Here is a 24,198-nt window from a genome sequence, read left to right as displayed (position 1 = left end):
GATTAACTAGTTGGATGAGACTCTTTTAAGCGTGATAACCTTTCAAGCTCTCAAGAGAAGTTTCTAGGGAGCGGAAAGCCGGCAATTAAGAATATCTCCTGGTACCAGATACCTTTACACCCAAATCCCAAGAAAAAATATATCCCGTAGATCACATGGTGATTAGCAGGCTTTTTGGCAAAGGTCACGACATCTTTCCAAATCTAAGATTTGAACTTTTAGGTTTGGGGCCGACTAAGCCATTCCTGGATTATGGATTGTTGGCACTGGCCGTTTACCACCTAGGATAGGCTGAGTTAAATATAGCCTGTGGTTTCGCTAAACAAGAAATAGTTGGAAAATAATATGGTATGAATATTGCTGGGTTTAGTATTGAGTGTGTTAGACTGGATTAACCGCAGGGACACAAGATCTATGCTGTCCATCTAGGTTTAATTGGTGCTTATGTGTACAATAAATATGTTGAAAGATTCAAGAGAAGGGAGCCTTTATATTAATAAATACTCTTACTAGAGTTTTCCCGAAAGATGAGACAATTTCAATGCCTGAGATCAATAAATCACCATAAAAGTAAAACAAAAGAAGAAATTTTAAAAGTGACTAGAAGAAACAAAGAAGAAAATACCAAAAGCCATTCCGTTCAAAAGCAATTTTGATATGTTGTGACTTACGGATGCACATACGTGAGCCAACTAAAAGTGGCAAAAGATTAAAAATTACTGAGGGGGGGAATCCGAAACTTATATGAGCCAGGAACGGTAATGGATTCTGGTTACAATGAGAGCAATGAATATGAAAATTTTACCAAGAGCTTGATCCGGGAGATCTGGAGAGCTTGTGCCAAAGACAATGGTTGAAGGAGCCAACACTCTCCAATACTTGAAATCAAGACTTAAAATCCGACCAAATAATTTGAAAAAGGCATTTAATATGGTCTTATGATCCGAAATATTGCAGAATTGATACTTCTTTGAAAATATCGAGTAAAGGTAGTTTAATTGCTCTTAATATATTTTGTTGAAGTATTGTATACCTGAAAATTTCTTGGACGAAAATAGTTTAATTCGCTCTCACATTTAAAATATGGCCAAGTCATTAAAATTAAGACTTTATGATCTGGACGAGGCACCTTTATATATGCGACATAGCCCTTCTTATAGCGGAAATTATTAACGGTTGTAAAGAATCCAATGAAGTTTTAAGCCAAGAGAGAAGTGACTCTAATGTGCTGTGGCGTATTTAAGTGTGTGCCTCATGCTACCACCCGCTGTTTGAACGATCTCTGCAGGGGTCTAAAAGTACATCTACCGCACTCACTCGGCGTCATATGTACGGGTATTTAATAGAAAAATAAATGGAACCACGTTATGTCAGGTTTCCTTATTCCCTAACAATCAGAAGATCAATTTGGACTTTGGTTTTGACCAAAAAAATTAGATAAGTGCATTAACTATGGGATTTGAACCACATCTTGTAGCATTCTTACGGGCGTATTACCCATAAGTTTTCTAGTCCTACAATACCTCTGACTGTAAATCTATTTTGAAAGCGAATTTTAGCAACATTCAAGACGTGATATTTTGAATATAAGAGCAAATTAACTAGGACGACTTGATTATCATTCGGTTCTGGGAAACCATTGGCTAAAAATAGTTCTTAGCACTTAACATATATAATTTAAAAAAGTAGGAGGAAGCGTAAAAAATAGGTATAAGACAAAATTTCAGTTTAGAAATCTAAAAATAGTTTTTTTTTTTTTAAATTTCGCGAAATACCAGAGGTATTTCTGAGGAGTATCGAACAAAGACATAGAATTGGTCATGATCCATGGGATGAGGATAAAAGATCATATTCTCATAGGTAAGTGTCCTTCTACTAGTAATGACCGTAAAAATAACTAAAAATTCCGGAAAATGCCAAAAGTGACCGTTGGTCGGAGAACGAGTAAGCTGCAAGCTACGAAGGTTGTAAAGAATTAGGTTAGTAGCAGCAATAATGGTATATTTTTTTCTCCTTCGCGCGTCTTCATTTGAGGTCATTGACGCCCGAAACATTTTTCTATGTACTAACGGTCTCCGGACAGTGGAATGAGTATGAAAGCTGATAGCCCTGCCGACGATTTAGTTAGAGTTGACGATTTGTCTCCAATTTCCAAATCACGGATCTCCTGGGAAACTGGCAGTAGCTTGAGTCACAGTGATTCTTCTTCCCTAATATGATTCAATGCTGAGACTCTTCCAAAAAAGTGGAAGTTCGAGGTGAATCTTCAGCTCTTAAGGTGGGGGTTGGAAAATTAGTTCTAGATATCCTACTTTTTGAGGTTTGAAAAATAATTTTTTACGCATACCGAGCCACAGAAATATCCAAGGAATAAGAACGCCGACCAGTTGGCTAAGTGGCAGCACCAGGACTAACTGCAACCACAAGCTCTATTGGAATTTGGTACTGTCGGGAGTTCTCCGAACTAAGTTGAAAGAAGCGGTTGCTAGCACGTCTCTGCGGAAGAGGCAGTGTAAGTTTTACTATGCGCTGAATGAGCGTGAGGCACTTTTAGGCTGGGCAGTCAACTAAACGATTAAAATGTCGCTCACAGCAGCCAGATACTATTATTATGATGATCAACCCTTATTCAATTGTCCTACCGGTCAGTTTTAATACCGCAAATTTTTGCTTGATTGCTCGCTAAAGAATGCCGACAGGCCAATGTGATTACAGCATGGAAAAAATAAATAAAAATATTAAAACCTTTTAGGCATGGAATAAGGACAGCTCGAGTAATCATCGTTAACTCACCAGCAGTGGGTTTTAGAAATGAGAGAGCATAGAGTTAATTTTTTTTTTATGAACCAGCCAGGGAGAAAATAAATTTTATTATTTTAGAATGTTTAATATTGTTTTTAATAAATTTAAATGTAAAGGTACGGTAATGAAAAAAAGCTTGAAGAGATATCAGAGATGCTGGCAGAAACTGCTCCCAAACAACATCTAGAGCGCTCAATAGCGCACGACCCAAACTTGCTGATTTCATGGTGGCATCGTTAATTGGTCATCTAAGTCAGCATTATTACCTTTTAAAGCTTTTACATAATTAGATATGTAATCCATCTATTCTCGGCCTTTTGCATTTGACCTTCCGGGCAAGCTAATTCCTTCTCCTATATTTCATTATTATATTTGACTGTCCTTTTGGCTGAACACCAATGACTAACCGTTAAAAGAAAAAGAATGATACCAACATGGGTGATTTATTACCTCAGAATTGCTGCCAAAAACCAAATGAAAATTTTTGCTGAAACATTTGCAGCAGCTAGCTATCTAATAAAATGCAAACGGCTTGATAGATTAAGCGAAACTTGAGAGACCTAACACATCTGAACCCAGAATTTATTCGAACAGCTAGATGAAGAGAATGGAAGTATCTTTTTTTGGAGAAAGAATTTCCGAGCACTTTCGAAGTGAAGTTTCATATTGAAACTTTTTGAAAAAGATCTGAAAACAGGTAACTTGTTATTTCTCTCTTGACTTTGGATAATAACACTACACAGGTGTGACAACACTTGTATGATAAATGATGTAAAATAGTTAGCCATGAAATTAAGAATGGCCTATTGTGGGTTCGATAATACCGAAGACATAACAGAAAGTATCATTAATTTTGTGTTAAGGTAAAACGGAGAAGTAAGATGGTGGTGCTTATTCTTCAACTCACTCCTCAAGAGGCCACTTGCAAACTTCTCTTAAAACAACCATCTGATTCGCGCATCTAAATGAATACCAACTAGGGTTAAAAAGTTAATTTACGGTAGGCAAATTAGAAAGGCAAGGAATCGCAAGAAAGGTATCGTAACACTGGCAAAAAGATGGCTTATAATAATGTATCAATCACAATGGAATATATTTCCAACGTAATACAATATTCATTCAAGGTAATGAAACATTGATTTTTTTTATTGAAAAGCGGTCAATATTTTATGACCAATAAATTTCCCCATCCATGGACCATATCACACAGAATTTAATCGAAGCTTAATAGTGTAGTTGTGTTTACATTACGAGCTTTATGTACGTCAACTTGCCTGTATTAGTACTACGTATTTTGTGGAGGACAAATATTTGTAAGCAGGTTGTATTATTATACACATTTAATTAGGGTGAAACCTTTAAATTGAGGTTATAACCTTCAAAAAAAATTTATGGCTTATATATAATCTGACAATTGATGGGCTACCTTAAAAAAATTCAAGTTGAACTAATTTAATTTAGCCCTAATACGATGGTGTTAAAAATGTCCGGGCCCTTTCCAAAATTGGTTTGTTATTTAGCTTACTACTGGAAATGTTGGCGATTATCTTCCGACAAAGCTTGAATCCAACTTTCAGCCAACAATGTTACCTTTCTTGTACCAACAGAAGAGGTGGTAACAGAACTAGACTGTAAGGGGAAGTTTAACACTCAAGAAATGAAGTGTTGCGTTACTGAGTTTGATTTGACGTATGAGGTCTTGTGTACACTTTTTCCAGTAAAAAGGTTGTCGCCAAAATGGAGTGTCCGCGACCTGGTTGAGTAGAGTTCGCATATATTCGCACGTCTGTTAGTAGCAGTTCAAAATAAATTACTGTTTACTTGAAATTTTCTGTTGCTTGAGTGCAAGGCTTACACAGTTGACGTCAGATGTACTGAGTCCATGGATAGGAGACGCCCAACAAAAAGCGTACTTTTTATTTTCGCAACGATAACGTTTGAGGAGTACGATCTAGTATATGAAGGTTATACTTCCCACGAACACTTTGGTTTTGGAAGTGACAGGTTGTTTTAAATTTTAAAGGAATTAATAATTAACAATAATTATTGTTATTAACTATAACATATTCATGAAATCCAAATTTATATTTAACTACAATTATACTTTGTTTTGTATGAAAGAATAATTTTTATTGAAATATTGTAAGTGAAGTTTGCGATTGGTTTTTAATTAAGTAGTGTATTTATTTTTACCGATTTTTGATATTTTAAAAAAGGTATATATATTGAGGGGGGGGTTAGAGGACTTACTGTATTTTTTCTTTCAAACTGGAACGATTTCGTTAGTTTGTTCAAAACAAAAATTTACGATTCAAGGGAGGATGTGCAGAGACACTGAGTCCACAGTCCACAAATCAACCGCACCACTCATGTGGTGTATAGATGTGTTGGCTGGTGGCTAAAAGGGAATCGGCGTATGGGCCGGTGGTAACCCCCACCGGTCTTTCCATTAATTGCTAATAATCTCTACACAAGCTAGGTTGGGGGGGTTCGTGTTAAGGCTTAATGTGTATAGGGCTCTGTCACGGGTAACGATTTATTTTCCTAGCTACTTGTGGGTCAATATGGAGTAATACTTAATCATATCTTTAAGTGGAGAGGACTCCAATATCCAATAAATTAAATGGAGGAAACTGGAAGCATCTAGACTCCTACTTCCGACGTTAACATGTCGTTGGTGAGGGAAAAGAGCCTTAATGCTTCAGTAAAAAACGCGAGCCGGAACAAACCCAGATCTAAGAGGAAAAAAATGAGGTTACTTGGGGAGCGATAAAGCAGGGAAGCGGAATACCGTCAACTAGCAAAACTCCTACTTCTATGGAACTGGCTCTTATTCACCTTCGGAAGCCCAAGCAATGAGCAACGGAGGTGGCTAGACCAGTGAAGGGAATCGTTAGTATAGAGGTCCTGTAAAAAGTTACTGCTCCCATCTCTTGTCTCAGAAGGGTGACAACCGGGGGGGGGGCTACAGCCCCTTGAATCTCGATTTCCTATCGAAATAATATGGGACAATAAATAAGGGCCAGCCTGTGGCTATTTTTATATTGTGAAAATCCTTGAACGGAGCAATAACATAATTTTCCATCCATTGCCGAGAGTATCTCCAGGCTGGGTTTTGGCGACATGACACTCCCATTAGTGGATACAACCTACAAATGGGTGCTTTCAGTATCATGTATCTTGTAGGTCCGAGAGGGCTGGCTGGAAAGCACAATTTCTGCAAAACACAAAGCAAAAGTTCGGGCCATGGACTGAATGCTCCTGGTGAAATAAGCGAAGGTTGCGGCGGTCTTTTCGGGTAAGTAGGTGATTACGGTCAGAACATTCCGCAATATTTACCAGCAAGACACTGGCTGGTGAGTGGTAAGAGTCCAGAGAGTCCTAGAACCTGAATTCTATCAGGTAAACACATCCCTGTTCTTCCATTTAATCAGCTCTTTTCTCTTTTCTACGGAACTGACTGTAGCAAGGAAGGAACTCAACTACGGAAGGGCAATAGAGGAGAATAAATAGAATAAATGGTCACCTGCTATCTCCCGATGATTAATCCGGGAACTCACCTACAATCAAATTTGGCGGAGGCAAAATTGATTCTGGCCTCTGTTGCAAACTTCCACCACATCAGTTGCGGCAACTTTTTGAGCATTTGTTTTCGAATGGTTTAAATATTTTAAATGTACATACGAATCTACTTTTTTTTCCAGCACCAGAAAGGAGGTTATTGATAGTTTGATCAGCCCGTCTTAGTGGATTGCTGTGTATCTGATGCAGAGTCTGTCTCTGACCTCAGATACTTCGGTTTACCAGGTCCTGGATGACGTCCAGAGAAACTAAAACGATGGGTGGAAGATATTAAGCTTTTGAATGAGGATATCACTTGGGTTCTTATTCAGGCTTTTGTGATAACTATTCAGAGAAGGAGTTCAGCACCAAGAAGGGACATGCCTTAGGGAATGATAAGTCTTCAGACTTAGTAATGAATCAAAGTAAAGTAATGCCTATTTTTTCATGCGAGCTTTACGTCCAACTATCAAATTAGGTTTTGTGGACGAAAGTGACTAGCACAAACATATTTTACTCATTTTTAAATGCACTTATTTACCATTAGTTTGAGGGAAGGGATTAGCTACGCGGTTAGCGTAATGGATTCCCACACGGAGGAATCGGGTTCGAACCGAGCTGCTGGCCCTTAGATTTTCTCTTTCTAGGAGCTTCTTACAGCTCACTGTCCGGTGATGGACAGAGTTATCTGTAACGAGAGAGCACTGTCCGGAGACCGGCAATGCACTGAAAAAAGCTCCGGGCGCCAATAACCTCAGCTGTTGACGCGCCTTAAATCATAATAAATAAAATCCAAGGCCCAGACCCAGTACCACAATGCATCTTAGCTTTGCGAGCTTCACCTCTAACCGCAAGGCTGCAGTGGCGCCTTTTTCAGTCTCAGGGCAGCAACCCATTGACTTTTTTTATAGGACTATAACGGATAATCAGTGGGCAGCCCTTAGGAAAAGGCTTGCTGTATATAAATAAGCCTACAGGAAAGCTAAGAAAAACTCCTGAAGGAAGCTTTGTGAGGCAGTAATAACAATTCCTGAAACGGCAAAAATGCTGTTCCAGGGGCACAAGGTTGTTGCTTTTGAAATGTTGGATGATACTGACACCGAGAAAGAAAAGTGAAGCTTTGCTAGAAACGCACTTCCCTGATTGCGAATGGTCGGAGGGTTGTGGGAACGGTCCCCTGAATACAAACAGTGGACTCTGGAAACTGGAAACTGGATGTTGTAGTCTGTCATGGGCGGTAAGTATTTATTTAATTATTTATTTATTGTTTTTGTGGTCTTGGGCGGTAAGTACCTTCAGCACAATTAATTCTTCGGGGAAGTATTACACAAGGCCTGCCTGCGCTCTTTAGAAAGCTCTTGAGGTTCTTAGTGGGCCTCTATGTGTACTAATGAAAACTAGTACTGCTTTCAGTTATAAATATACTCTGTGGAGGCCAAAAACGAAGGTTTTCATATCGAAACATAGGTGCACATCTTATGCCCAGATTAAATCCTTTAGGCCGAACAGTCGTGAATTCATTCTTGCTAAAAACTATAGGAAAACTGGTTGACTGGTAGCCTTATTAGGGAACCCCTAAAATCCGAGACAATTGGGCTACCAGCAACGGAAAACTACTAGCTAACGCACATTAAGGACAACCTTAAGTAAAAGTAGTTTGCCCTGGGGATCATCAAGAACATTGAGGGAGCTTTTGAAAATATCTCAACGGAATCAATTATTGCAGCCATACAGAGAAGCGAGCCTTTTGCTCTCTCGCTGGATAGAAAACTTCCTGCAGAAGGGTAATATCCATCCTGGCCTGGGGGCGAAACCATTGGCGGCATGCCCAACGATTGGGGTGCTTGATTTTTTGTGGTCTCTTGTCATGGGCGAACTCTCGGAGGAATTTATAGTCGAAGATATTAACCTAAGGGCTACTCAGATGACATTGCGACTAATTAACCGATGGACACCTCTGAAACCTCAGCTCTCTAAACGAAGTGCAATTTTTTGGTAAGTCGAACACTGTGGATACTCAATTTCTTTTCAAAAATATGAGTTTTACCGAAGTAATGTAAGGGGCAAAAGACTGAATTGTGGGGAAAGTTATATTATTACAATTTCAATTCTTTCTTGTGTTAATTCGAAGCCTCAAAGCTGGTTACCGATCATACAGACGAGAAGCTGGTTATAGGCGTACCGAGGCAATCAGCTATAGTCACGCTTCTTAAGTTTCCTGAAATAATTCGCGCTTCCCTGGTTGATTCTCAGTTTTTTCATCTTTACGTATAAACCAAGGTGTTACTTGGGGATTTCATCATTTAGCTGGCAAAATCGAAGTGACTTTAAACTTAAGCCCCACCCTCTCAGCACTGAGTGTTCACTACTGTCATATCGAATTTTCCGTTTGATTTTAGATTTTCCCGTTACACTTTTGCAATATATGGCAATTTGATTGGCATTATATATTATTTTGTATAGCAGAATCAAACTGCTGGAGAAAGTAAAGGTGTTTTCCTCCTTAAAAAGAAGAGGAACGCTTAATGGTACTTTAAAAAAAAAGTAAAGTAAAGTAATCGCCTATTTTTTCAGGCGGAGCTTAACGTCCAACTACCAATTAGGTGTCGTGGATGGAGGCGACGAGCAAACATACTTTACTGTAAATTTCTTTTATTAACCATTAAATAAAATCCAAGGCCTAAGACCGGGAATCAAACCCAGTTCCACAATACATATTAGCTTCGCAGGTCTCGCCTCTAACCGCTCGGCTACCGTGGCGCCCTAATGGTACTTTTATATTTGCTTATTTTTATTTGTATACATATTATGTAAAGTAGACCTGTAACGTTGAAGACAACGGCCTTTTTAATCCAGATTCCTAAGTTCTAGAAAACTTTATTTCTCAACAACGATAAGAGAGTCGTGTGGGTTGATACCTAATGTTTTTAAACTGTATATATACTCGTACATACACTTATGCTCTTATGTAGATCAAAAACATTAATTTGCTACATATTTCAGGAAAATTCGATTGATGGCATTTCTGGATGAGGGGCGTGGTTCGGTTTTCTTATAATATGCCGATTCAGTTTGATGTACAATTATTTCAAGGCGCCGAGCGGTTGGTTAGAGGTGAAGCCCGCAAAGCTAAGATTTATTGTGGTACTGGGTTCGATTCCAGGTCTAGGCCTTGGATTTTAATTAATGTACGTCACGACATCTAATTTGGTAGTTGAACCTAAAGCTCACCAGAAAAAATAGGCAATGCTTTACTTTTAATAAATAACAGTGCTATCACTTATTTTATTAATTTTTATTATTAATTTGTGACCGGCTAGGAGCAAAAGTGATCTCTTTCGGTCCTTCCCTCAGGGACGGTATTATTTGCAGGCGCCAGATAGCCTAGGCTATCCGAAACAATACTGCTAACCAGCCCCAAAACATAAATACCTTTAAGGGCGCCTCTGGCGGGATAGTTCAAGGCTAAGAGGGGAAAGGGTCCGGTAGTCAATCACACAGGGTGACAGGGAGCTGAATAAAATTCTCTCTTGTTCTATAATTCAACATAAAAATACCTGTATTTAAAGAAAGGAACATTAACTCACAATATCAGAAAAATCGTAAGCATGAACGAGACTTAACATATAATAATAGGAAAACGAAATTATACACAAAATAATAATTTTACTAAATACAAAAATAAGAGAAAACCCATATACAAAATAATAATAAGACTAAATACAAGGTATTAACTTCCAAGTAACGTTATTCGAGGCACTGGCCAGGCCGAGCGTACGATACAGAATGAATTTTTTAATGTTTTGACGATCAACAGTATGTCACTCTGGCAGTCCAACGGTCACTCCAAATTTGTAATAAAATATAGCCAAATGCGGCAGCCCCTGCCATCTATCGGCATTTTTCGGTTACAAATGTAACATTTAATTAATTTTTTTCACATACAGAAATATAAATAATAAATTCTTTACGGCATGGATAAATCTGTCAGCCTGAGACGAAGAATACAAAAAAGTACAGTAACCTAAGTCAATGAAACCTGCAATACCTGTAATAATAACTAATTAAGGAACTGATAAAAAAATTATTAGAATAAATGAAATAATTATGATGGTTTTTGGTTTATTTCGACCGTTGTTGATGGATGATTTTTGGGGAATATCGAGGTGCGGTCAGCAATAAATACAACTTTTTTGCTTTATACCAACGTTTCGGTAATTTTTACTATCTTCTTCAGGGTATTATACAAAAGTTTGTAAAGTTTAATGTAGAGCTATATCATCATACCTGTTGTTAACAGTTAACAGTGTATTCAAGTAACTTTTGTGTAATACCCTGTAGAACGTAGTAAAAATTACCGAAACGTTGGTATAAAGCAAAAAAGTTGTACTTATTGATGACCGCACCTCGATATTCCCCAAAAATCATGAAATAATTATATTTGCTGAAATAATGAATAACATGAAGCTATTTAATTAATGAATCAAAAAATGAAAAATAGTAAATAAAAAATAAATTAAAACGTAGCAGAAACAGATTTGTCTAACAACATTCGGAATAAGCGTAGACAAGAAATAAAGTTAAAACTATTATTAAAGTACAACCAAACAAATGGCACTTGTCCGCTTGTTTGAAGGGTTTATTCAGAAAAGTTGAAGGTGTTGCTGAAATTTTGAGTTTAAAGTAAATTTCTCTTTTGGAAGTACCTCTGTACTAAATGAATTTTTAACTTCTGTAGATTATGTCTGAAATGGCTTCCACGATTTTATTACCCACTCATAGATCTATATCTTATTTGTTTCGGATATTTTTTATAGTGAAGTTATGATTAGAATGAGGCTCCTCCTAAAGCATCATTTGGTGCAACTAATGGTTATAGAAAAGGTAAAATAAGAGTAAGAATTAATATGCTTAGAATCACGAGAATTTCAGTAAAAAAAAAGGTCGTATATGTGCGTATGTAACCCCATATTATCCTTGATGATAAAGGGACTTAGAAGTAAGTGTTCTATTTTGAGTTTTAAATTTGCGGAGACTTAATTTTTCAACTTTCCCTCTTTCCAATTTATCCCCACTTCCTAACCTATCCCCACTCTAGACCGTTTCCCCATTCCTTGCTCAGCTACAGAGTATATAAGCCAGGCGCTAGAATTGCTTTGGCCCATTAGTGTAAAACACAGCTTGTAGGCAGCACCCCCCAACATTGGGCCATATTCTGTTCATCTAGCTTTACTTTTTACGTAAGTATGCTATTGAAAATAGACTAATAAATAAATAAAAGATATAATTTGGTTATTTTTATTTAGATTTTTGAACAATAAAAACCAGGCAGTTGTAAACAATTTAAAATTATTATTTTTTTATTTTTGAGATTTCCACTTTTTATAGAGATAAGCAATTTTTTAAGAACTCCAAAAAAATGCCATCTTTTTTAGCAGAAAAAATTTCTGAGTACAACTGCTTATTGCTAATAATGTTTAGTAAAAAAGTTTCCTACTCATACAGAAAAAAAAAGTAACAAAAATTTTTTTTTGACACTACCATATGTTTGCGACCAAACTTCTTCTGAATGAACGTAATCCATTTTACTCACATTACTCATCAAAATAATTTTTTCTTGAGTTTATATCAAAAAAGTTAACGAACAAAAATTATGTAAAATAAATTCTGAACAATTTTTGTTCTTAACATATCCCGTTAAAATAAACACTTAAATGAATATAAATTTTTATTTATATATAAATTGGTATGCTGGGAAAAATAATCTAGATTTCAAAATATTCTTAATTCAAATGCTTTACAATAATTTACTTTTCTTTGCGTCATTAAAATTCAATAAATTACAATAAATCTAGTATCTAAAGCTCTTTCCCTAAATATTATTTTTTAAAAATTATGCTTCAATCATTAAAAGAAGAAGAATTATTATGTTTTTATCCCTTGATTTTCAGATTTTTTTACCAGCTTATATTCATAATTATTCTGTCAGATTATATTTTAAATAAATTGTTTTAGAGGGGAATAAGCAAATCAATTAAGCTGAAATTTTGAGATTTTTTAAAGAATATTAATATGGGATTTATTTTTAAAAATCCCAACATATGAAATCTTTTAAGTTCACTCGCACAGTTACATTTATTTCTTTTTTTAAATATTATTGTTTATGTTCAACGTTATATAAAAATAGCACACTTTTTTTCATTTACTGAATTTTCAGAGCTTCTTAGCTTAATTTTCGAACACATATGTTTAATAAATTTATGGTTTTATATATTTTTTTTTTGTTGCGGTTGTAATCTACTTTTTTATTTTTAATTACAGTAAATTTTACTACGCAATTTCCTGTTATAATAACAGTTTTTTTTAATGAAAAAGAAGCTCATTAAAGAAAATTTGCAGATTTTCATATTTTGACTTTTATAATAGTTTTCTTCGAAAACTATCGGCTTCCCGTTTTTAGCTTAAACATTTTTATGAGAATAACTCAATAAATTTAGGTTGAAAAACTTCAATTCATATTTCTATGTGTAATACTATTCAAGCAAAAATTTATAAGTATGTGCAATTGGATGTGTAGCAGTAATTAACATTTGTTTCTTAAAATTAAGTTTTAATTTTTTTTTTCTTAACTTTTGTTACAGTTATTCTATTATTTACGGTTTTTGCTATTTTATAATTTTTGCTTTATAGACTTTTCACGGTAAGTTTTCTTGGACAGAAAACAGCTCTATTGAGTTCTTTATGTCCAGAGCTTCTGAGGTTTATTAAAGGAAAATAAAAGTATATATTTTTGAATTTGTGAGATCCATATTTAAATTGAATATATTATTTATACTTCTCACATTAAGCTAATATTTTATTTGTTAAAAGATTTAAAATTAATTATTCAGATTTTTTAAACTTGATACAGCTTTCTTTCGACATTTTTTTTTTGTGCCAATTTAAGAGCTCGCAAATTTTTACGAGGTTAGTTCACTAAATAGTGTACGGTAACTTTTGTAAACTTCTTTATTGCACTTCATTATTTAATATAACTGGGTAGGCTAGGGGGCCCATCTGTGGCTTAGTTTCTGTGCCGTAGGACCTTAAATTAAGAAGTATTTATGGTTAATCGAGCACACATAATTTTGTTGTTTTTTTTTCCAATTTTCTTACTTTTCGCTAAGGTAGTATTTGTATTTAATTCAGAGCCTTAATCGCTATAGGTATTTCACAATAATTAGCTCTTATGTTCAATGATTACGGTAAACCTATTATGCTGGAAAAGCAGCTCAATTGAGTTTTTAAATTTTCAGAGCTTTAAAGAAATGAAGAGTATTGATAAGGCGGTCAGACGTTCCGGATTACCGGGAGAATTACGGTTTTTGTATCTGACCTGTTTTCCAAAGGTGAATATAAATAGTTCATATCAAAGAGGATACAAAAGTTTTTAACTAGATTTTTTTTTGTAAAACTTAGGATCTGAAGAATTCTCCTTTCTCCTTACTATGGGTGTAATCGCGTTTGATTTTTATGTATAGCTCTAATTAATATAAAGAAGCTTTATATAGCAATATTAGATCGTCAGTAAGAACCTATTTAGAGCAATTTAGGAATAAAATGTACTACCTCCAATTCGATAGAAAAACGAGTATTACTAAAACATGGTTGCATTCGGAATGCTGCCCAACATACGTATATGTTTTCTTCCATTATGGTTAGCTTGATTTCTGAAATATAAAGTTCAACTTCAAGGAAAGGTTTGAGTATACAAATATGATTTCCACTAATAAAGCTTCCCACATTGTAAAAAGAACCACCTTCAGAGTGGGAGAAGTTGAGCTTAATTTTTTCTGTTATTAAAAAACAAATAGAAAATATATTATTCATTTAATATTGTTTTAACTTTTCTCCACGATTTCCCACACCAAGCCAAAACAATTCAAGCTAATTTCTTTAAATTTTGTGCAGGTAATATTTACACATAGGAACTAAATTTTTGTTTGTGACTTTTTTGAATGAATTTTATTTTATTAGTAGAGTTAATGAGGAGAGCTTGTTAAAACAATATCCTCTGTAAAGTGTCATTTACAATAAATTGTACAGTTTTACCATCTTTATATTCATAATATTAGTGAATTTAAAAAATTTGTATGCGAAAATTCTGTGTTGAAAGTAAGTTATAGAGCTAAAGAGTGATTCTTCAGATTAATTTTTAGTTTTCAGATAAATCAACTTAGACTTATCGTACTGTTTGGAATTCTTTAATGGAGTATAGATTTCAAGGCGAGTTCGGGGACATTTTATTAAAGAGAAATCGTGTTTCCTTCAAATCCATCGACCTGTTTTGAATCTATAACAAAGATATGAATGTATACCCTTTAAAATTTTGTATAAATTTGAAGTTTACGAGGTTTGGCTATTAAATAACGAGAATATTGCTGTAAAACATTTTATTTTAAATTTATACATAATTAATTATTATCACTTTCAATATACACCCCTCCCCTATCCCTACAACGCTCCATGCGAATTTACCATTGTTCGAAACAGTGCTGGAAGTCTTTTTCTGTCAGCTCCTGCATAATGCGTGCCGCTTTTTCTTTCGCAACTTCAACGGACTGAAATTGTGTCCCTTTTAATGCAAATTTGACTTTAGAAAACAGACAAAGCCAGGTCAGGCGAATAAGGCGGATGGCCTAAAACTGGGATGTTGTACTTGGCTAGAAACGTCTTGACAGACAATGCAGTGTGAGCCGGTGCCGGTTGTCTTGATGGAGAACCCTTGACTTGTTCTTCCACAAATCGGATCGTTTTTTCCTTACTCTTACACGGAGTTGAGCAAGCACCTCACTGTAGTAATGTTGATTAATTATAATCGATATTTTCATCCGTTTTGGTCGTGGAAGGGCGACCCGGGCGGTCATCATATCCGACGTCTTCTTGGCCATTTTGGAAACGCTTGAACCACTCAAAAATTTGCGCACGTGATAAACATTCATCGCCATAAACTTCTTTTAATAAAAGATAAGTTTCAGTAGCGGTTTTATCAAGTTTTGATGTGAGATTTCACGACAATTCGTTGCTCTACTACATGTGTAGTATCATGTTTTCGGCAAAACGAAACTAAAACCTCTTGTGTACAAACGACGGTTCTGGTCAGACAGATTTCTTTACAAACACGTGAGTCGCTGCAATCGAAAGAGAAGACAGCTGCACAGCTGTCGGTCGTTAGGATTTGGCGCATGCATAGTTCTTCTGTAGCAGCATCAGTCTCGTTATTTAATAGCCACACCTCGTACGATACACAATGTGACTTTTTTTTATATTTTTTTTAAAAAAAAAGGCGAGTCTACAATCAAGGTAATTAGCGCCCGATCTTTCAATATGCACAACCGGTCTCTAAATGTTGGGAGTTATTAGAATATTTTGGGTTATAACCTTGAGAATGCAGGGATGAGAAAGCCATGACAGTGTTGATACCAGAATTTTTTGAATTGCATAGATCTTTTCATGAGCCTAAACTTAAAGTAAAGGAGGTTGCTAATAAAAGTCTGTCGCAAAACATAGTAACAGTTAGGGGTTTATTTTAAAGGGGGAAGGTGTTTCTAGGGTTAAAGTTGTGTCTCTGTTCATTAAAGTGTTAATGCTATTAAAAACAAAATTTTGAAGCATATTATTTTCAACTTTTTCAATATCTAATTATACGAGTTGCTCATTGCATTGAGGAAAAAGGTGTACTTATTTAGTATTATTAAACTTTGACTTAGTTAAGGTCGAAAAAAAGGGGGTTTGGAACTTAAGGAGGACTTAATTCAGCTGACACAGATCTAACTAAATAAAATAATGAGGTATAATGGGTTTTGGACTGCCTAGACGGTTTGTTAGAAGGTCGTGTGTTTTGTACTGGTGTGTGCGAGTAAGACGGACTTCCCGAAGTATTATTGCTATTGTGTTGGTTAAGTTGTAGTTGGGATGAGAAGGGGACTTAATAGAACTGGAAAAGGGGAGGGACTTTGTATTGTAAGTTAGGACTATGAGGTACTCCCCGATATACAAGTATATCTTACTTTAGATGACAGCTAACAGTTCTGCCCATGATAACGAAAATACAATTGTGACATTTGTGTGACGTTAACGAGAGATGTCTAATAATCAGTGCAATACTGTGTGTTGCAAGGCAGCCATCTTTAAAATGAAATAATCTCATTTAAAACAAATATGGCCGCCAGTATATATTTAATTAAGGACCAGGATTGTCAACCTCGAACAGGTGTTAATCTTCTTAGGTGATGTTACTCCTCTAGGAGAAGGGCATGCATGTCCTCCAACCTGTATGATTTTTTTTTTTTTGTTAATTCCGTCCAGGATTTATTCGACTCCATCGCTTCTTTTTCATCCTGTCCTTTCCAACTGTAGTCTAATTGTGTAAAAAAAAAGAAAGCATAATGTATACTTTTGGGTATTGTTACCAAGTTGTAGGGAATTTGAGAGTTGTAATATTTCCCAAGCAAAATGAAGACTCGTATTATCCCAAAATACTAGCATTTGTGTACGGAAACAATAACAAATATACCTGTATATATATATATGTATATGTAGCTCTTTAGAATATAAAAAATATCTAGTTTGCACGCTCAAACGAGTAGTACTAGTTTTAGTGGTCTAGTGGTAATGGAGAGTGGAGATCCCTAGTTCGAATCCCGCTTATAGCTATTTGTTGGGGGGGGGGTAAAGTTTGTGCTAACGCCGCGACACCTAATTGGTGGTTGGACATTAAGCTCCGCCTGAAGAAAAGATAGGCAATTACTTTGCTTTATTTACTTCGTACTTACTTATTATTAGTATACGAGGTGTGGCTATTAAATAACGAGACTGATGCTGCTACAGAAGAACTATGCATGCGCCAAATCCTAACGACCGACAGCTGTGCAGCGTAAAGCCTTCTCTTTCGATTGTAGCGTTTCACGTGCTTGTACAGAAATCTGTCCGACCGGTGTAAGAGGTGTTTAGTTTCGATTTGCCGAAAACATGATACTGCAGATTGCTAGTAGAGCAACGAATTGTCGTGAAATTTCACATGAAACTGAGTAAAACCGCTACTGAAACTTATCTTTTATAAAAAAAGAAGTTAATGGCGATGAATATTTATCATGTGCGCAAGTTTTTGAGTGATTCAAGCGTTTCCAAGATGGCCGAGAAGGTTTCGGAGATGATGACTGCCCGGGTACCCTTCCACGTCCAAAACGGATGAAAATATCGATTATAATTAATCAACATTACTACCATGAGGTGCTTGCTCAACTCCGCGAAAGAGTAAAGAAAAAACGACCCGATTTGTGGAAGAACAAGTCACAGGGTTTTCCATCAAGACAACGCGCCGGCTCACACTGCATTGTCTGTCAAGACGTTTCTAGCCAAGTACAACAACATCCCAGTTTTAGGCCATCCGCCTTATTCGCCTGACCTGGCCCCCATGTAACTTTTATCTGTTCCCCAAAGTCATATCTGCATTAAAAGGAACACGATTTCAGTCCGTTGAAGCTGTGAAAGAAAAAGCGGCATGCGTCATGCAGGAGCTGACAGAAAAAGTCTTCCAGCACTGTTTCAAACAATGGTAAATTCGCATGGAGTGTTGTAGGGATGGGGGAGGGGTGTATATTGAAGGTGATAATAACTAGATTTAAAATAAAATGTTTTATAGTAATAGTCTCGTTATTTAATAGCCACAACTCGTATTTCTAACGATAATATAACATTCATAAAATAAAATCACATATTTTTGTTTTTCTAGGAAAAATCTTATTATTAAAAGTACCAAGTTAGAAGGGTATTTATCTGTCTACGACTAGGCTAGATATATTGCAAAAGTATCTAGTCGCTCTGCAACTTTAGCCCAACAACACTCTTTCACAAGTTTCGAACACTTAATCTGTCTCACGTCACATACACACATACACTCCTACCAAAGACAGCATGTAACCTCCTTTATGTATGCAAATGGTCAAAATACTTGTGGCTTAAACTCAATTTCCAAACTTTACGGTTTAAACTTACTGATTTTAATTATATATATGTTTACAAAATCAATACAGTCAAAACTAACTTCAACATAGACCATAAAAATTACTGTTTTTTTAATTAAAACAATTAAATGTTTGATTAACTTTTTATGAATAATATTTTTACGTTGGAAATACAATTTATTGTGATAAAATGATATTAACTGTTTGTCTGGCAGGCGTTGAATTCGCCGCTCATACCATTCTTTGGCTTTGAAATGGATCGTTTAAATGTGAACTTGCCGAGTACGCATTGTGGTGGCGACCTGTTGAGGTGTATAAGATTATGCACTTCTATCTTAAATCTAGAATAGTTCAGCAACTCCTATAGTAGTCTAAAGATATGCAACAGTCAATGTCTCTTTAGGCCAGCGTTTCCCAACCTTTTTTTGGCTCGCGTACCACTTGGTAGTACATACAGGGTGTCCCAAGCTATATGGATAACGACTTTTTCTCGGAAACTGAGATAGCTAGAAAAAAACTAAAAAATACGTGTTCCCTTAGTTTTTTGTTAGAAATCCAAATTTAGTTTGCAAATTTTGTTCGGTGCTTCCAGAAGCGAGATACAGGCACCAACTTCATTTTTTCAAATGGGAAGGTGCGGTTTTTATTTCAGAAATGGATTCCTCTATTTTTTTTTAAAGAAAAATTTACTTGAACGGTTTTTTTCTGTGAGCGATATTTTAGAAGTTTTGAATGAAAACATGATTCTTATAAGAAATGTCAAAATGATAATATTATAACGGTTTTTTGATTGAATAAGAAGAAAAGTACTATTTTATTATAAATTTTACTCCTCATTAATATTACAGATCATGCTCGAAATGGCTTCCACCATTAGAGATGCACAGACATGCTCTTTCCTGCCAATTGCCCTTACTGCCAAAGAAATAGATTCGAATTTAACCGAGTTACAGGCATCTATTATTCTTTGCTTTAGTTCATCTATGTGAACGAGGAGGCCACTGAATAGCCCCCGTGATGGATATAACACCATCAGGCATGTAAAGAAATATCTCGATAGGCAATTTGATAGACCTCTCTCACCGAATTTGACACCTATGGACTATTTCCTTTGGGGATACTCGAAAAACAAGGTGATTATTCATAACTTTTTTCTTTCTTTCCTTATTTCTGCTTATCTAAAAGCATTTCTAAATCTAGGTGTATCAGAATCAAGCCGGGATTGCATTTGTAGATGAACTAAAGCAGAGAATAATAGATGCCTGTAACTCGGTTAAATTCGAATCTATTTCTTTGGCAGTAAGGGCAATTGGCAGGAAAGTGCATGTCTATGCATCTCTAATGGTGGAGGCCAGTTCGAGCATGATCTGTAATATTAATGAGGAGTAAAATTTATAATAAAATAGAACTTTTCTTCTTATTCAATCAAAAAACCGTTATAATATTATCATTTTGACATTTCTTATAAGAATCATGTTTTCATTCATAACTTGTAAAATATCGCTCACAGAAAAAAACCGTTCAAGTAAATTTTTCTTTAAAAAAATAGAGAAATCTATTTCTGAAATAAAAACCGCACCTTCCCATTTGAAAAAATGAAGTTGGTGCCTATATCTCGCTTCTGGAAGCACCGAAAAAAAATACAAAGTAAATTTGGATTCCTAACAAAAAACTAAGGGAACACGTATTTTTTAGTTTTTTTTCTAGCTATCTCAGTTTCCGAGAAAAAGTCGTTATCCATATAGCTTGGGACACCCTGTATATTAATTTTACCACTTCGTAAAAATGATTGTATTTCGCGAACTTTGTTATTCCGAGTGTGTTATATTATTGTTATCTTTACTTGTTTAGAGATACAACGTATCTGTTGCAAAGGAGTTCAAGTTCATGTTCACTTTATAAACTTTGAAAAGTGTAAGATCTTAGCTTTAAACGTTTTTTAAACAATTAAAAATTGCTTACATATTATTTCTTTTAAGCATTCAACTACCAATTAAATTTAATTTAATGTTGCTTGTATAGAGCTTACTCACTTTACAATCAGTCTTTTTAAGCAGATATTTACATAGTTTTGTCACATTATAATTCTATTAAATTTTCTTTATCTTTTATCGATAATGATGTAGCTTTTCCTAAATTTTCCTTATAGATGGAGGTTTTAAATCCAATTATTATTTGTGTTTTCGGGTTTTGGAAAATACTCCATGAAAGACAATTTTAATCCTGTTAAATGTGCTATTTATATTTTCTCGTATATCTTGAGGCAGGCTAACCTTATTACTGTACATACTAACACCTTTACTGTATAATATTATTAATTAAAATAATTTTTATGAATTATAGGAAACATCGTTTCTATGATATTTTTATGATTTAATTTTTTTTTTTTAAATTTTTTTAGTCCGCCATTATTATTTTTCGCGTACCACAGGTCGGGAAACGCTGCTTTGGGCAATGCCATTTCTGCAGCAACAGCACCAATCTTTTTATTTACAATTCTTGGCTCAGATAACTTCCTTGTGAACCTTCAACAGCAACATCAACAGTACCACTGAAACTGTCATTTCTTCTAGAATCATTATCATCAGTACTGAAATTTTTTGGCTTTGAATCTTTATTTCTCTAATAGAAATAAGTGGTCACAACTACCTCCTATTCCAGTCCACGAAGAAAACTGTCCAGGCAAAGACTAAAGTCGCGTCAAGATGCGCGAGATTTCAATTAAGAGTTAATAAAAACTAATTTACTATCGCCTGTTCGTGCTGGCGTTTCGGCCAGTATAAAGGTAAATCAGAATCTGTCTATTTAGGCTGGAAACATAGTGGAGCGGCGAGCAAAGCGGCGATCATAGCGAAGAGCAAAGCGGCGAAAACAAACACAAGTTAACATATGGGACCGCGCAAAGCGAAGATAGAGCAACGCTACCAAGAGAGAGTAGAGCAACGTGTTGTGACATGTTTGATTTCTTCGCTCTCATCGCGCTCAATTTTCAAAGGTTAAAATGGATATTGGTGCATTTATTAGTGTAGTTATTTTTAAAGAAACCTCTGTAGGACCAAAAGGATCTTCTACATCACAACCGATTTGTGTTGGATAAGGAATGGGACAGGATTAATGGGGTTAACATTGAAATTCGTCCTTTTCTTGATTAACATGCCTTGCACACTGGCTAGTATGTAATTAAATGTTGAAATAGACAGTAGAAAATACGCATGAAACTTGCCAGGATGCTCCTGAAGTAGTTGGTACAAAGTGATGGAATTCACCAAGTTCATGTCTAGTCCTGTTTATATCATGAACACTTCTATGCTGCAGTAAATACCAAATTTTCGAGGAAGAATTTTCATATAGAAATAATTCCTCCATCATGTTTCGTCGAAAGGAGAAACGCGACTAAACTCGTCACTATGTGCATGCGACTCTTTGCTCGCTGGCTCGTCGGTCTCTTTGATTTGAAGCAACTATCATCGCCGCTCCACTATGTTTCCAGCCTTTGGTATATTATTGCTCTTGAATTGCCCATGTGTGGCCTTTGTGAACATATGGCACCTATTAGCTATAGCTTAACTCTGCAAGAGTCTTTAATAGTTGTACTTCATTCATCAATTCCTTCGGTACATCCATTACTTCATTATTCATAGATGCATTCCTTATTTAAATCCATACGCTTGGCTACTTGGTGTATAAAATATAATTGGTTGTCTAAGTAATTGATAATACGGCGGTTTTTACTTTAATCATACATCACTTTCTTTCACCCAGAAATTCAGTTTCTTTGTGTTGAAATATGGACAGGTCTTTAAAATAGCGGTAAGGGCTGAGTAACCATAGAAGTGAACAAATTTACTAGATCATTGTTATAACAGAGCCTAGGCTAAATGATCTAGCCATTGATTGTGCTAGCAGTGCTGTGTTCATAGTTGAGCCAATTGCGTGTTGTGACGTACACATATATACACACAAACACTATCACACATAGCCTTAGCGTTAATATCTTTGTTTAGTTGACAAATCAGCATGATATATGGGTTCAAGCAAGCGGTTAGAACCTAGTTCTCGCTTTGTGTTCTTGGGGCTAATGAAGATCGACTACCTTCAAATTGAGGCTTTATTGCAGTTAACTGAATCGCACATCCGGTTCTATGCACTTTTTGTGTTTCCTCACATGATTTTTTTTAAAATAGTTTTACTGCAACTATTGTGCATTCTAATTATCTTATCAGTGTAATTTGTAGATCCACATATTATATTTGTGGTAGGTGTTACATTGTGTTGGCTTGGGGTTCCTTTAGAAGCATCTTAGTTTACGTTAACATTAAATAGATGCATTCATATTTGTCTTTATGTTGATTGTAGATTGCAGATTTTACTTAGGTACTTTTTTAAGGGGATACGAAAATACTTTACATAATTTGTATAGGGTTGGCAAATAAGTTCGTTCGGTTTTTGAGGGTGGAATAAATATCAATGTTTTTGATACACATAATAAATTTTAATCAATTATTTATTGACCATTCTTATTGATAACTTCTAGCCATCTTTCCACCAACTTCATTATACCACGTTCGTAGAACGTCTGCGGCTTATCGTCGAAAAACCAATCAAAACGTTTTTTGTCAGTCTTTTCTTTATCGAAAGTTTTTTTGTTCATGGAGTTCTTCAACTATCAGAATAAATGATAATCAGAAGGTGCCAGGTCCGGTGAATACGGAGGATGAGAAAAAACATCCCAGCAGTTTATTCCGAGTGGTCAATGACGCTTGCGGTCTGGCGTCGTCGTGGTGGGAGACGACACCTTTGCGATTTGCTAATTCTGGACGTTTTGTGCGGATTGCATGGTCCAATTAGGTTAACTGCTAGCAGTTAATGCAGTTGAATCAATTGACGGTAACAGCTCGTAATAGATGGTACCTTTATAATTCCACCATACGAAAAGCATAATCTTCTTCGTATGCAATTCCGCCTTCGAGCTTGTTTGCGGCGGCTCACAGCAGTGCTTCCATGATCTTTTACGCACTACATTATCGTAGACGATCCATTTTTCATCTCCCGTTACCATTCGCTTTAAAAATGGGTATTTTTTTGACGTTTCCGCAACAAATCGCAAATGGATATGCGAGTGGCTAAGTTGGCGTCGGTTAATTCATACAGTATCCAAAAATTAAGCCAAGAAACGTATCCCAGCCGGCGCAAATGATTTTTGGAGCTCATATAGGATATGTTAAGTGCTGTTGCTATCTCCCTCATCGATTGGGTGACCGGAGCGGGCCGCATCATTAATGTCAAAATCTCCAGAACAGAAATTGACAAACCACTTTTGGCACACGCGTTCTGTTAGGGCATCATCACCAAAAACACAACATATCTTTTTATGAGCCTCTGCAGCTCGTTTGCCCTTTTTAAAATGATAGAGCAATATATGACGAAAATGCACTTTATTTTCTTCCATCTTTACAGCTACGCAGCAAGCGCAATATTAATGTTTGTTAAACCGAAATCCATAGAAAGGTTAAGCTTAACATAATCTTTCAAATGAACAATCGAGTTCTGCGCCTGCGCCGAAAATAAAAAAAGAAAATCGGAATGAATCTGTACCAAAATAAAAACCGAACGAACTTATTTGCCAACCCATAAACTGCACTCCTTCGGGAAGTAGATATGCACAATGGACTATTTTTAGATTCTTTAGAGGCATTTAAATTTCTGTTAACATTAAATAGATAGTAAATCTGTAAATTGTTTTAACATAGGGCAGCTTAGAAATCAGATTTATTCCTTCTTGAAGTGAATCTGTACTTTTTTACTTAATTGAGATGGTAGGTATGTACAT

The 24,198-nt window shown here is 35.6% G+C and overlaps 1 protein-coding gene across 1 annotated transcript in view; it reads left to right on the top strand.

Annotated features, from left to right (window-relative positions):
* Nucleotides 1-11,471: 11,471 nt before the first annotated feature.
* The window catches only part of Mip (Myoinhibiting peptide precursor), an 83,469-nt gene continuing 70,742 nt past the window's right edge, over nt 11,472-24,198 (top strand). Inside the window, exon 1 of the mRNA XM_074143118.1 lies at nt 11,472-11,603. The gene's annotated coding sequence lies outside the window, so the exon portion shown is untranslated. The remainder of the gene's footprint in view (nt 11,604-24,198) is intronic.

The sequence above is a fragment of the Rhodnius prolixus genome, unplaced genomic scaffold (assembly GCF_049639745.1).
Source record: "Rhodnius prolixus isolate KJV_2025 unplaced genomic scaffold, Rpr scaffold_12, whole genome shotgun sequence".
NCBI classification, from domain to species: domain Eukaryota; kingdom Metazoa; phylum Arthropoda; class Insecta; order Hemiptera; family Reduviidae; genus Rhodnius; species Rhodnius prolixus.
Note: the sequence above shows the minus strand (reverse complement) of the source record. Positions and strands in the feature narration are given on the sequence as shown.